At 42.9% G+C, this 12,218-nt stretch overlaps 1 protein-coding gene and 1 long non-coding RNA gene across 2 annotated transcripts in view; one reads left to right on the top strand and one right to left on the bottom strand.

Annotated features, from left to right (window-relative positions):
- WDR64 (WD repeat domain 64) overlaps positions 1-12,218 on the top strand; it is a 2,246,160-nt gene that overhangs the window by 1,467,943 nt on the left and 765,999 nt on the right. The gene's annotated exons all lie outside the window — the stretch shown is intronic.
- LOC147708578 (uncharacterized) lies at positions 6,528-9,477 on the bottom strand. Its single transcript, XR_015296649.1, has 2 exons — positions 6,797-9,477; positions 6,528-6,700 (listed from the first exon to the last, which is right to left on the bottom strand). It is a non-coding gene; the product is annotated as an uncharacterized LOC147708578 (long non-coding RNA).

Raw genomic sequence — 12,218 nt, 5'->3', positions numbered from 1 at the left:
TCTGTTGTCGATTTTGGCCTTGTTTTTCTCCACCGTCTGTTTTTTCTTCTCCAGCTTTTGGTTGTTGTTTTTGGTTTTTGTTGTGTGATTTCCCTCTGTCTGCTCCTGACTCTTGTTTCGAAGGAAAACGGGGCCTCAGTGTTCTGAGGCGCAGTATTCTTAAAAAAGCCAGTTCTTGTGCAGGAGTTGGTGGTGGGCCCGCTGTGCCAGTGCTATAATTACTTTCCCCATCGGTTTCATACTCTGAGCTGATTTCATTCTCACTTATTTCCACTGTCACATTTGCCCCACCTGACTGTGGTTTGGGGGGTTGCCTTCTTATTTGGTCGTACTTTTTAGCGAAAGTGTAGATTCTTCTGCTCATGTACTCATTGCGGTCCCACTGGAATTTTATCGCTTTGCGTTCCTTGATTTCTGTTTCATGTTTAAGAACTCTTTCTTTGATTTCATTGAGACTTTTCGTGATTTCATCCTGATTTGGTTTCTGTTCGAGTTGCTGCATTATTTCATTAATGCGAGATATCATTTTTTGTCTATCACTTCCTGCAAATTGAATTAAGATCCTCAGCATGTTTTCTGAAGATTTAGCACTGTTATCTGCCCACATTTGTAACATTTCCGGGTCTGGGTCTTCATATGTGGGGGCCACTAAGATTCTGAGCCCTCTGGGGATTCTTCCAACTTCCAAGTACCTCGTGAGTGATTTGACTTCCCACCACTTCCCGGTCTCTTTTTTGCAGAGTTTTTCCAATTCCATGAGTAGTTTCTTTGTTTCATCCAGTGTCATAGGTTGTGCCTGGGCGTTGTTTTTTTTTTTACCGCTTATGCCTGTATCAGTGTCTGTAAATACATCAACAGCTGCTTCCTCTCTCTCCCTTTCCCATTCGGCAGACATTCTGATAATGCTTTTGTTAATAATTCCAGTTTGTATAGATTCACTGCCCGCGTGTATATTGCTCAAACACCGGGTCTCCCTCTCCCATGAACCGAACACTTTTCACCCGCTTCCCGCTACTTCCAGCTGTCAGCCGTCTTACCTGGAAATCTCCGACTACTCTCCAGCCGTCGTGGATCTCCAGACAGATAGCGTCCCACTGTTTTGGCAGGTCACTCGGGTCTTTGGCTCTTGCAGGCTCCGGGGGGCTCTGAGTGTCTTGTTTCAAAGAAATACCAGCAGGCGTCCTTCTGTGCTCAGAGCAGCCACATCGAGGAGGGTCAGCGTTGGGTTTCAAGGACTTCCACCCTATTAATTCTTTCATACCATGCTTGTACGATTGAAGAAGGCGCTGACTCCGTGAATCTGAATCCAAACTTTTATTCTTAGATCAGTGTCTGCTTAGACGCATTTCGGCGTTGCCGCCTTGTTCACTACATCTGCATTAGAATCTAGAGCGTTTATATATGCACAAAATACTGGGTGTGTCATTCAATTAAGGTACAGGTTGAAACTAGATATTGCGAAACAATAGGATGTAAATGCAGATGAGACAAAAGACTGAATAGTCACACAGGTTTGAATAAATCCCATCAGACCACCCAGTTGGTGGAGTTTCATCATGTGGGAGTTGATGATTATTCAAAACCACTCCTGACCATATTAGTGTCAGGATAACATAGAAAGACTATGTCAATCGTTCCTCTACGTTAATAATGTTCATCAAGTGCAGTGCTCAAAATAATGGTGATGACTAAAATAGATCACTGTTATGGCAGAGTTTTTGGCTTTACTTAGAAGTGATATAGATCATTAATCCTGCTCGCATCTAGTATAGGTATTCTTAGCCTGTGTTGGCCCTTTTAAGCCCTTTTTCCAGACCTAGAAGAGGATAGCTGCTTAATATGCCTTTATTCTTGACTTTAACCTGTCTATTGCCTATTGGCTTTGACATATTAGACACATTGGTATGGTGTATGTAGGTATTCTGACAGAGCTAAGGAGCATTTCACCCCTTTCAGGCCTAAAGCTAGAGAGACTCCATCTTGATGGAAGCAGAGAGGCTTTTTAGGGCAAAAGTAATGTTTATAGTTATAACTGTTGTTCGCCCTAAGCGGACCGGAGAGAACCGGCCAGAGCTGAATCTAATCAGGAATTGTTCCCGGGCTCAGTCTCTAGACGAAACAAGCAGACTGGTCACTGTGGGAGCGTCTAGCGCAAGGAGCCTGGTGCATGGGATTGGTGAGAAAAAGCTGCTGGCTGGAACTTTCCATGAGGAAACAGCATTCTATATTTGTGAAGTGCAGAGGCGGAGTCAGTCAGTCAAGCAGAGGGGAGTCGAGGAGTCAGTCGAGGAGAGAGTCCAGCAGAGAGGAGAGCAGTGGAGTGGAGTTGGCAGAGAGAGAGAGAGAGGGTTCAATCTGGAGAAGAGCTGAGTTGAATAGTGAGCTGGAACTGAAGGAAGCAGTCAGAAGCAGTTGTTTATCAGGAGGAAGTGTGAATAGCTGGAGTCTGAAGTAATGCCTTTTAGAAGAGATAGAGGAGAGCTCGTGGATTAACCTATGGGAGCAGATGGAATTGGACATTGGCGCAGAGAAAGAGCGACTAAGATAGTAGAATGAACGGTGATCAGAGCGGCAGGAACTATTAAAAGATTGAAGACGCAAGGTGAAGAGACGGTTTGTGTGAGGGAGAGGAGTCCAGAGACAGAGCGATCAGCGCAGAGGTGTACCCAAGAGTGCAGGAGAGGAGAGAGAGAGCATGAGATGACCCAAGGCACAGACGAGAGAGGAACCCAGATGACAGCTAGAACAAGACTTCACACTAATCAGGTGATATTGTTTTCATCACATTAGCTACACTTAATCTTTTCCCTTTCAGCGGAGTGTTCCTGTTATGTGTAATCCTTCTCTTTCAAGCGGTGTGTTCTACCTATAGCCTTTGTTAGATTTGCATAAATGTTTATATTACTGTAATAAATGTCCCCAGTTTATAACTAACTGGCGTGTAGTCCCTATTCTTGTTCACTAAAGGTAAATGGCACTTCTAGGTGTTTGCTAGGCGCATGAATGGATGAGTAATCCCAATCAGGTGAGTGGTGATCACATAAATAGGGAGTGAGTGGACCTTTGATGCCAAGAGCAGGTAATACATAATAATCTGAAACCATATCCAAAGTTATTATTGTAGTTTCATCCCGAGTAGACAGCTGAGATAATATCCCAATATATATATATATGTATAGGTGTTCATAGGAATGTGGTCGTCGTTTGACATGCGGCGTTAATGAGAACGGCAGGAGGGATACTGCCGTGTAAAGCCACCGGATTGTGGTATAAGACTAAGTGAGAGCGTCAGGAGGGACACTGACGTGTAAAAGGGAGCATTGGGTTCTGCAGGCCCGTGTGTAGACGCACCAGATTGTGTGTCAGATCTGCCCTAGGGTAGAACGGTCTGGGTCGGGGTGACCGCGAGGCCAACTGATGTGAATAAGTGTAGTGTAGGGTATGGATATCCCTAGTAATCAGTGAGTATTCTTAGTATCCTTATAGATTTAGTGGTGTTTTTGATAATATGAGCTTGTATATTGCGAGTTCCCTATCCTCAGGTAGGTACCAGGTGCCTGGATAGGTGGTCCTGAGGACGGAAGGTGAGTACGTTTTGGCTGGGTCATAGGGGCCCCTGGGGGCTGATCCCATCTAAACAGAAAATCCAGCCATTACATTTTGGCGTAGTCGGCATCTTACGAACTCTGTGTGCCTGGCCATGTGTTTAGATTGTCTCCCATGTGTTGTGTGGGAGTGCCCTGAACGCCAATTACATTTTGGCGTAGTCGTCATCTTACGAAGCCTGTGTGCCTGGCCATGTGCTTAGAGAGGTTCCCATGTGTTGTTAGTGAGTGCCATGAACGCCAATTACATTTTGGCGTAGTCGTCATCTTACGAAGCCTGTGTGCCTGGCCATGTGCTTAGAGAGGTTCCCATGTGTTGTTAGTGAGTGCCATGAACGCCAATTACATTTTGGCGTAGTCGTCATCTTACGAAGCCTGTGTGCCTGGCCATGTGTTTAGAGAGGTTCCCATGTGTTGTTAGTGAGTGCCATGAACGCCAATTACATTTTGGCGTAGTCGGACAGTTTACGAACTCTGTGTGCCTGGCCATGTGTTTAGAGAGGTTCCCATGTGTTGTTAGTGAGTGCCATGAACGCCAATTACATTTTGGCGTAGTCGGACAGTTTACGAAGCCTGTGTGCCTGGCCATGTGTTCTGAGGGAGTGCCCTGCACGCTAGTTCCATCTGGCGTAATGTTGCAGTTTATGTATCCTGTTAGACCTATTGGCTTGAACAGTTGCAGCGTGAGGAGATTGTATTACATCATGGCATTTGGTTTATTCAGGGTGGAAGGAATGGTTTTCATCTTGGTGTTTAAACTGTCAGAGTTGAAGGATGGCATTACATGAGGAAGTCAGTTACATCTTTGTGATGGTCCAATTGTATAAATGTGTGTAAAAAGTGCTTTTAAATTGCCCATTAAATTGCTTGCTGCATCTGCTTATGCTGTGCAATGTGAAATGTGTTCATTGTAATATGATCTGTGGAGTTCTGTGAATATAGCTCCTTGTATATATGACTTGTAAATAGCGCCATTCTAATGTGCCTTGTGAGGTGCATGTTCTCAAGTTGATCTGCTGTGTTGCTTGTGAATGGTGCTTTGGATATGTTCCTTGTGAAAAGCGTGTCGTTTTTTGAGTTTGTTTACTGTCTTGTAAATATGGTTTTTGAATAGCGCCATTTTAATGTGGTTTGTGAGGTGCATGTTCTTATGTTAATCAGTTGTGTTCCTTGTGCATTGCGCCTTGGAAATGTTGTTTGTGAAAAGCTTGTCTTGTAAATATGGTTTTTGAATAGCGCCATTTTAATGTGGTTTGTGAGGTGCATGTTCTTATGTTAATCAGTTGTGTTCCTTGTGCATTGCGCCTTGGAAATGTTGTTTGTGAAAGGTTTGTCTTGTAAATATGGCTTGTACATAGCGCCATGTGGTCATGGCTTGGACAGGGCATGTTATCATTACGTTTGGCAGGAGAGAGCTGGATCTCTCTCGGGTGCTTGGGGATAACGTTTTTGAAAATATGTACGTGTCATTTGTAAACGTGAAGAAATGTGCTAATGATTTTCCCATGTAAAAATGGACGTTGGGAAATGTTTCCATTTGAGCTGCCAAAGGGTTAATATCTTGAGTTGAGATGGCAGCCTTTATTTTTTACATGCTGTCAACATGCATGGTTATCTGACCTGACTATAAAAGTCAGTGAATTATTTTAAGGATTTTTGATGGTTTGATTTTGACTTTTTTTTTGGTTCCTTGGTCAGCCTACGTGCTTTGTCAGTTTCTTGACGGAAAGGTAACATCTTGTGTTTTGAGGAGGGTTCTGTTCATTTCACATTCCTTTTGAAATGCGTCTACGAATTTGTGTGGGTTCACCTTGGAATTGATGTGGTTATAAATTAACGTTACGGAGAAAGCTGTGTTCTTTTAAAATGAGTGAAATGTTAAAAAGATGGCCCGTTAGAATGCATGCTACGGGCTGTTTTCATTAATTATTTCTGTGAGGGGTTTCCATCTAGACAGGAATGTGATGGTTGCAATAATAATAGGTTTAGAATACTAAATCTTGCCCGACAGTGCGTGGTAACATGTGCTTTTAATTAGTGTGAGGCAACCATGTGCTTTTGAATAAAAAAGTTAAAATGTAACATTATTATTTTCCCCAATGTAAAATGAAAATGTATGTTTTTATAAATGTGAACTTAAATACAATGTTGAAATGAATATGCATTTTATGCTGTTTTACAAATTATTTCTTTTTGACAAATGGGCCATGTTAATTCGTTTCTCAAATGCAACATGTATAATATTGTATGCCAAAGGTAGTTTCCCCTTTAAATGTCTTGCCTTTAGTTTAATTAGTTGGACAAACGTCTTTTTATAAAAAATTGGACCTTTTTTAATTGGCAATACACTGTAACAGAATTGTTTTTTTTTTCTTAATATTAGCCTCCGTTAGTTTGAGAATCAGGCCATGAGAACAGGCATAAGGAATTTGTTTTTTTGACCTTGGCAGACCAGCTGGTCTGCGCAGATGAATTTCCCTTCATTCTGCAAGTTTCGATCACGTCCCAGTGTGTTATGATTGGCTACAGTTCAATTTTCTTCCGCGCACGGCTTGTTTATTTAAGGGCGGGGTGGCCTAGCTCTTCAGACTCTGACCATGGAAATTGGGAGGCTTGCAGTGCCCTGCTGATGCTGTCATCATTTGGCAGTGTTACAATTTTTTTTTTCACACTGTAGCATGGCTCTTGCCCAGAAGGGTGAGACTGGCTTAGTTAGGATTAGGGTATGTTAGGCCCCACTCAATGTTACTAAAAGTTAAATTTTGAATGTTTTTAATTAATTAGGATATTTTCTTTTCAATAATGAAAGGCACCCGGGGTGCTTTTTAAATGGAAAATTTTATTTTACAAGAATAATGATACTTCTTCTCTTGTTTCTAGGATGGCTGCAGTTGGGGTGCGTGCGTGCATCTGCCCACTCCCTTTATTTGTTTTAGCTTTTTATTTTCATGTTATTATTTTAGTTTATTGTTTTGGATGATGGAACCAGACCAGACCAGACCAGACCAGACCGGGTGATGGATGGCCGCATTGGAGGAAGTACCGAGGATGCAGGGTGGTGGCCTACACTGAAGAATTTGGACATTAAATAATCCCTTGGACAAGCAGGCCCCACTTTTAAAGAACGAGAAAAAAAAAAAAATGTTTTATTTGTAACAGTATTATAAAAGAATTTGGACATTGAATAATACCTTGGACAAGCAGGCCCCACTTTTGAAAAGAAATGAAACCCAAACATATTTTATTTGTTACAGGATTGTAAAAGGACTTGATTCATAATCCCTTGTACAAGCAGGCCCCACTTTTGAAAAGAAATGAAACCCAAACATGTTTTATTTGTTACAGGATTGTAAAAGCACTTGATTCATAATCCCTTGTACAAGCAGGCCCCACTTTAAAAAAAAAATATGTCACCTATTATAGTTTTTCCGAATGAAGGACTTTTTTCAATGATGGCGCACACATGTGCTCCACTGTGTGGTTTAAGCTTGATGTTCCACTAGTTATCTTGTAGACTGGGGTTGTAGTTTTTTACTGTTCTTGCATTTTCACCTTAATTGATCAAAGGGTGGTTACCTTACAATTTAGATGGTTCTGGGTGGTGTGTCTTTTAGTATGATTATGTGTTAATGTTTATCCAGACCTTGCAACAGTTTGTCATGTTCATTTCTCAGATTTCACCTTAAATTGACTAATGTCAGCAGGTAGGCCTCATTTAGGCCTATTGTTATTTTCATCTCACATATTAGCACCTACACCAATAGTTTCATGAGTCATCATTAGCTTAAGTTGCCTATAGTACGTAAGGCTCATTTAGGCCCTTTCTTGTTTTCTCATTAGAAGTTGAAACACATTTAGTTTTTAAGTTCACAACTGTAGGTAGGCCTTATTTAGCCTTAAGTTGTCCGAAGTAGGCCCATTTAGGCCCCTTGCTGTTTTTATTCAACACATAAGTCCCTACATCATTAGATTTCACCAGTTATCATTAGAAGTTGAGGCACATTTAGTTTGAGGATGCTTTGGTTAGTTTCTGTTGTTATCAGATCCAATTTCAGATATGTTTCAGCATTCGAGTCAAGGGTGCTTTGATTTGTTTTTAGGTTTCTATTCCCTACAATTGAGTTTCAGGTGGAATTTCCTTAAGTTGTCATTGTTTTTAGGGAGTTTTTTAGGTTTTGATTTGTTGATAGATTGTGTTGATGTTTGTTTATTTAGATGTTATTGTTTGTTAGATGTTCGCAAGATAAGGATCTAAGGGTGGATGGCAGGGATATTTAGCAGTGATATAGATCTTAATCTTGCTCACATCTAGGATAGGTATTTTTAGCCTATGTTGATAGATTGTGTTGATGTTTGTTTGTTTGGATGTTATTGTTTATATAGATGCTCGCATGATAAGGATCTAAGGGTGGAATGTTATGGCAGAGTTTTTGGCTTTACTTAGAAGTGATATAGATCATTAATCCTGCTCGCATCTAGTATAGGTATTCTTAGCCTGTGTTGGCCCTTTTAAGCCCTTTTTCCAGACCTAGAAGAGGATAGCTGCTTAATATGCCTTTATTCTTGACTTTAACCTGTCTATTGCCTATTGGCTTTGACATATTAGACACATTGGTATGGTGTATGTAGGTATTCTGACAGAGCTAAGGAGCATTTCACCCCTTTCAGGCCTAAAGCTAGAGAGACTCCATCTTGATGGAAGCAGAGAGGCTTTTTAGGGCAAAAGTAATGTTTATAGTTATAACTGTTGTTCGCCCTAAGCGGACCGGAGAGAACCGGCCAGAGCTGAATCTAATCAGGAATTGTTCCCGGGCTCAGTCTCTAGACGAAACAAGCAGACTGGTCACTGTGGGAGCGTCTAGCGCAAGGAGCCTGGTGCATGGGATTGGTGAGAAAAAGCTGCTGGCTGGAACTTTCCATGAGGAAACAGCATTCTATATTTGTGAAGTGCAGAGGCGGAGTCAGTCAGTCAAGCAGAGGGGAGTCGAGGAGTCAGTCGAGGAGAGAGTCCAGCAGAGAGGAGAGCAGTGGAGTGGAGTTGGCAGAGAGAGAGAGAGAGGGTTCAATCTGGAGAAGAGCTGAGTTGAATAGTGAGCTGGAACTGAAGGAAGCAGTCAGAAGCAGTTGTTTATCAGGAGGAAGTGTGAATAGCTGGAGTCTGAAGTAATGCCTTTTAGAAGAGATAGAGGAGAGCTCGTGGATTAACCTATGGGAGCAGATGGAATTGGACATTGGCGCAGAGAAAGAGCGACTAAGATAGTAGAATGAACGGTGATCAGAGCGGCAGGAACTATTAAAAGATTGAAGACGCAAGGTGAAGAGACGGTTTGTGTGAGGGAGAGGAGTCCAGAGACAGAGCGATCAGCGCAGAGGTGTACCCAAGAGTGCAGGAGAGGAGAGAGAGAGCATGAGATGACCCAAGGCACAGACGAGAGAGGAACCCAGATGACAGCTAGAACAAGACTTCACACTAATCAGGTGATATTGTTTTCATCACATTAGCTACACTTAATCTTTTCCCTTTCAGCGGAGTGTTCCTGTTATGTGTAATCCTTCTCTTTCAAGCGGTGTGTTCTACCTATAGCCTTTGTTAGATTTGCATAAATGTTTATATTACTGTAATAAATGTCCCCAGTTTATAACTAACTGGCGTGTAGTCCCTATTCTTGTTCACTAAAGGTAAATGGCACTTCTAGGTGTTTGCTAGGCGCATGAATGGATGAGTAATCCCAATCAGGTGAGTGGTGATCACATAAATAGGGAGTGAGTGGACCTTTGATGCCAAGAGCAGGTAATACATAATAATCTGAAACCATATCCAAAGTTATTATTGTAGTTTCATCCCGAGTAGACAGCTGAGATAATATCCCAATATATATATATATGTATAGGTGTTCATAGGAATGTGGTCGTCGTTTGACATGCGGCGTTAATGAGAACGGCAGGAGGGATACTGCCGTGTAAAGCCACCGGATTGTGGTATAAGACTAAGTGAGAGCGTCAGGAGGGACACTGACGTGTAAAAGGGAGCATTGGGTTCTGCAGGCCCGTGTGTAGACGCACCAGATTGTGTGTCAGATCTGCCCTAGGGTAGAACGGTCTGGGTCGGGGTGACCGCGAGGCCAACTGATGTGAATAAGTGTAGTGTAGGGTATGGATATCCCTAGTAATCAGTGAGTATTCTTAGTATCCTTATAGATTTAGTGGTGTTTTTGATAATATGAGCTTGTATATTGCGAGTTCCCTATCCTCAGGTAGGTACCAGGTGCCTGGATAGGTGGTCCTGAGGACGGAAGGTGAGTACGTTTTGGCTGGGTCATAGGGGCCCCTGGGGGCTGATCCCATCTAAACAGAAAATCCAGCCATTACAATCACTTAGACTCCAAGAATGTTCAAATAGAGATCTAGGTATCACAAGTTTAAAAACACGCCGAGTAGTTGCAACAGTTACTACCCTGATGGCGTTTAGTAAATTGGTCGACATGTTTCAGCCTGTGGGGGTACTACCCCGGCTTTCTTCAGGACCTATCAAACAGAGATACTACTACAACTAACATTATTTAAATGTGAGGAACAGTAAGGAGATTGCGCTCGTAAGAGGCCACATATCTTCTCTTTGGGTGGCGCACTAACCCTGTCACCCCCGGGACTATGAGCACTGCACTTGATGAACATTATTAGCATGTTCAAATTCACAGCCGAAATGAGGTCATCCTTCAAAACTCAGTGACATCATTAGTGAAAAGAAAATAATACTAGTTAACACAACATGCTACAATTTCCCTTGTGCCCCTGCCATTGAAGTTCCCAATAAAGGTCCCGCAATGGTAGCCCATCTGGTTTGCCTGTGTATCCTTGTATTGCTGAAGCCTCGTGTGGACGCTGTGCGCGTGTATTGGGAGACAAAGCAATTTCACCGGAGACGACCGGCTGAGGCGGAAATCTTTAACATGCTACAATTCCCTCTTGGTAAGTTGTTTCGTGATGCAAGTGTGGGAATTTATTGAGATACAATGTACTCATTAGTGAGTAGACAGAGAGTTTTGCCTGTGCATCATGATACTGCTTGCGCCTCGGGTAAACGCGGTGCTCGTGTGTTTAAAACAAACATTTTCACAAGAGAGGGCCGGACAGAGCGGAAAACATTCTGCATTGTATGCTTGCCCCTTGGTCAGTGTTTACGCGAATCAAATGTGAGAGTTGGTGAAAAAAATGCACATACGTGTGATAACAATCAATGGTCACATTTGTTAATTAATATATATATATATATATATATATATATATATATATATATATATATATATATATATATATATATATATATATATATATATATGTATATATATATATATATATATATATATCAAACACTCAAAGTCCCCTCACAGATGGAGCCCACACGGGTGAAACTTTTCTGCATTTTTTAATGGAGACTTTGCACAGTGGAATGCTCCGCCAGCAGCAAAAGGTTTGTCAAAAGTCAAACATCGGGTACTGGTGGTCCGTGTTTTTACGAACTTCACTGACGCCACCTCACATGAGGAACACTTCAATCGCACCACCAGTACCAGAAGCCTGCGGGAGCAGCCACGCCCACTGGGGCCGGTACTTATTTAATCAGGTGCGTTTGGTTGGTGTTAGTGCAAGTTTACAAGTCAGCCTGAGACGAAGGGCAGGAGCCCGAAACGCGTCGGCATTTGACTTTTGACAAACCTTTTGCTGCTGGCGGAGCATTCCACTGTGCAAAGTCTCCATTAAATTATGCAGAAAAGTTTCACCCGTGTGGGCTCCATCTGTGAGGTGTCTCTGAGTGTTTGATATTTAGCGGCCTGCCTAGCCGCGATGAGAGCCCCGCTGCTGCTGCTGACCTGAACGATGCCAATGTTGGGACCGTCATTTGGGACGAGGTGCTGCTTATGGTGACTGTTTACGTGCACACAGGGAGTTGCACCGTGCAGTGAGCAACCCACTGGGGTTTTACCGTGTTTTTACGAACTTCACTGACGCCACCTCACATGAGGAACACTTCAATCGCACCACCATTACCAGAAGCCTGCGGGAGCAGCCACGCCCACTAGGGCCGGTACTTATTGAATCAGGTGCGTTTGGTTGGTGTTAGTGCAAGTTTACAAGTCAGCCTGAGACGAAGGGCCGGAGCCCGAAACGCGTCGGCATTTGACTTTTGACAAACCTTTTGCTGCTGGCGGAGAATTCCACTGTGCAAAGTCTCCATTAAATTATGCAGAAAAGTTTCACCCGTGTGGGCTCCATCTGTGAGGTGTCTCGGAGTGTTTGATATTTAGCGGCCTGCCTAGCCGCGATGAGAGCCCCGCTGCTGCTGCGGACCTGAACGATGCCAATGTTAGGACCGTCATTTGGGACAAGGTGCTGCTTATGGTGACTGTTTACATGCACACAGGAAGTTACACCATGCTGTGAGCGACCCACTGGGGTTTTACCGTGTTTTTATGAACTTCACTGACGCCACCTCACATGAGGAACACTTCTATCGCACCACCAGTACCAGAAGCCTGCGGGAGCAGCCACGCCCTCTGGGGCCGGTACTTATTGAATCAGGTGCGTTTGGTTGGTGTTAGTGCAAGTTTACAA

The sequence above is a fragment of the Lissotriton vulgaris genome, chromosome 6 (assembly GCF_964263255.1).
Source record: "Lissotriton vulgaris chromosome 6, aLisVul1.2, whole genome shotgun sequence".
Taxonomy (NCBI): Eukaryota; Metazoa; Chordata; class Amphibia; order Caudata; family Salamandridae; genus Lissotriton; species Lissotriton vulgaris.
This window is presented reverse-complemented; position numbering and strand designations above follow the sequence as displayed.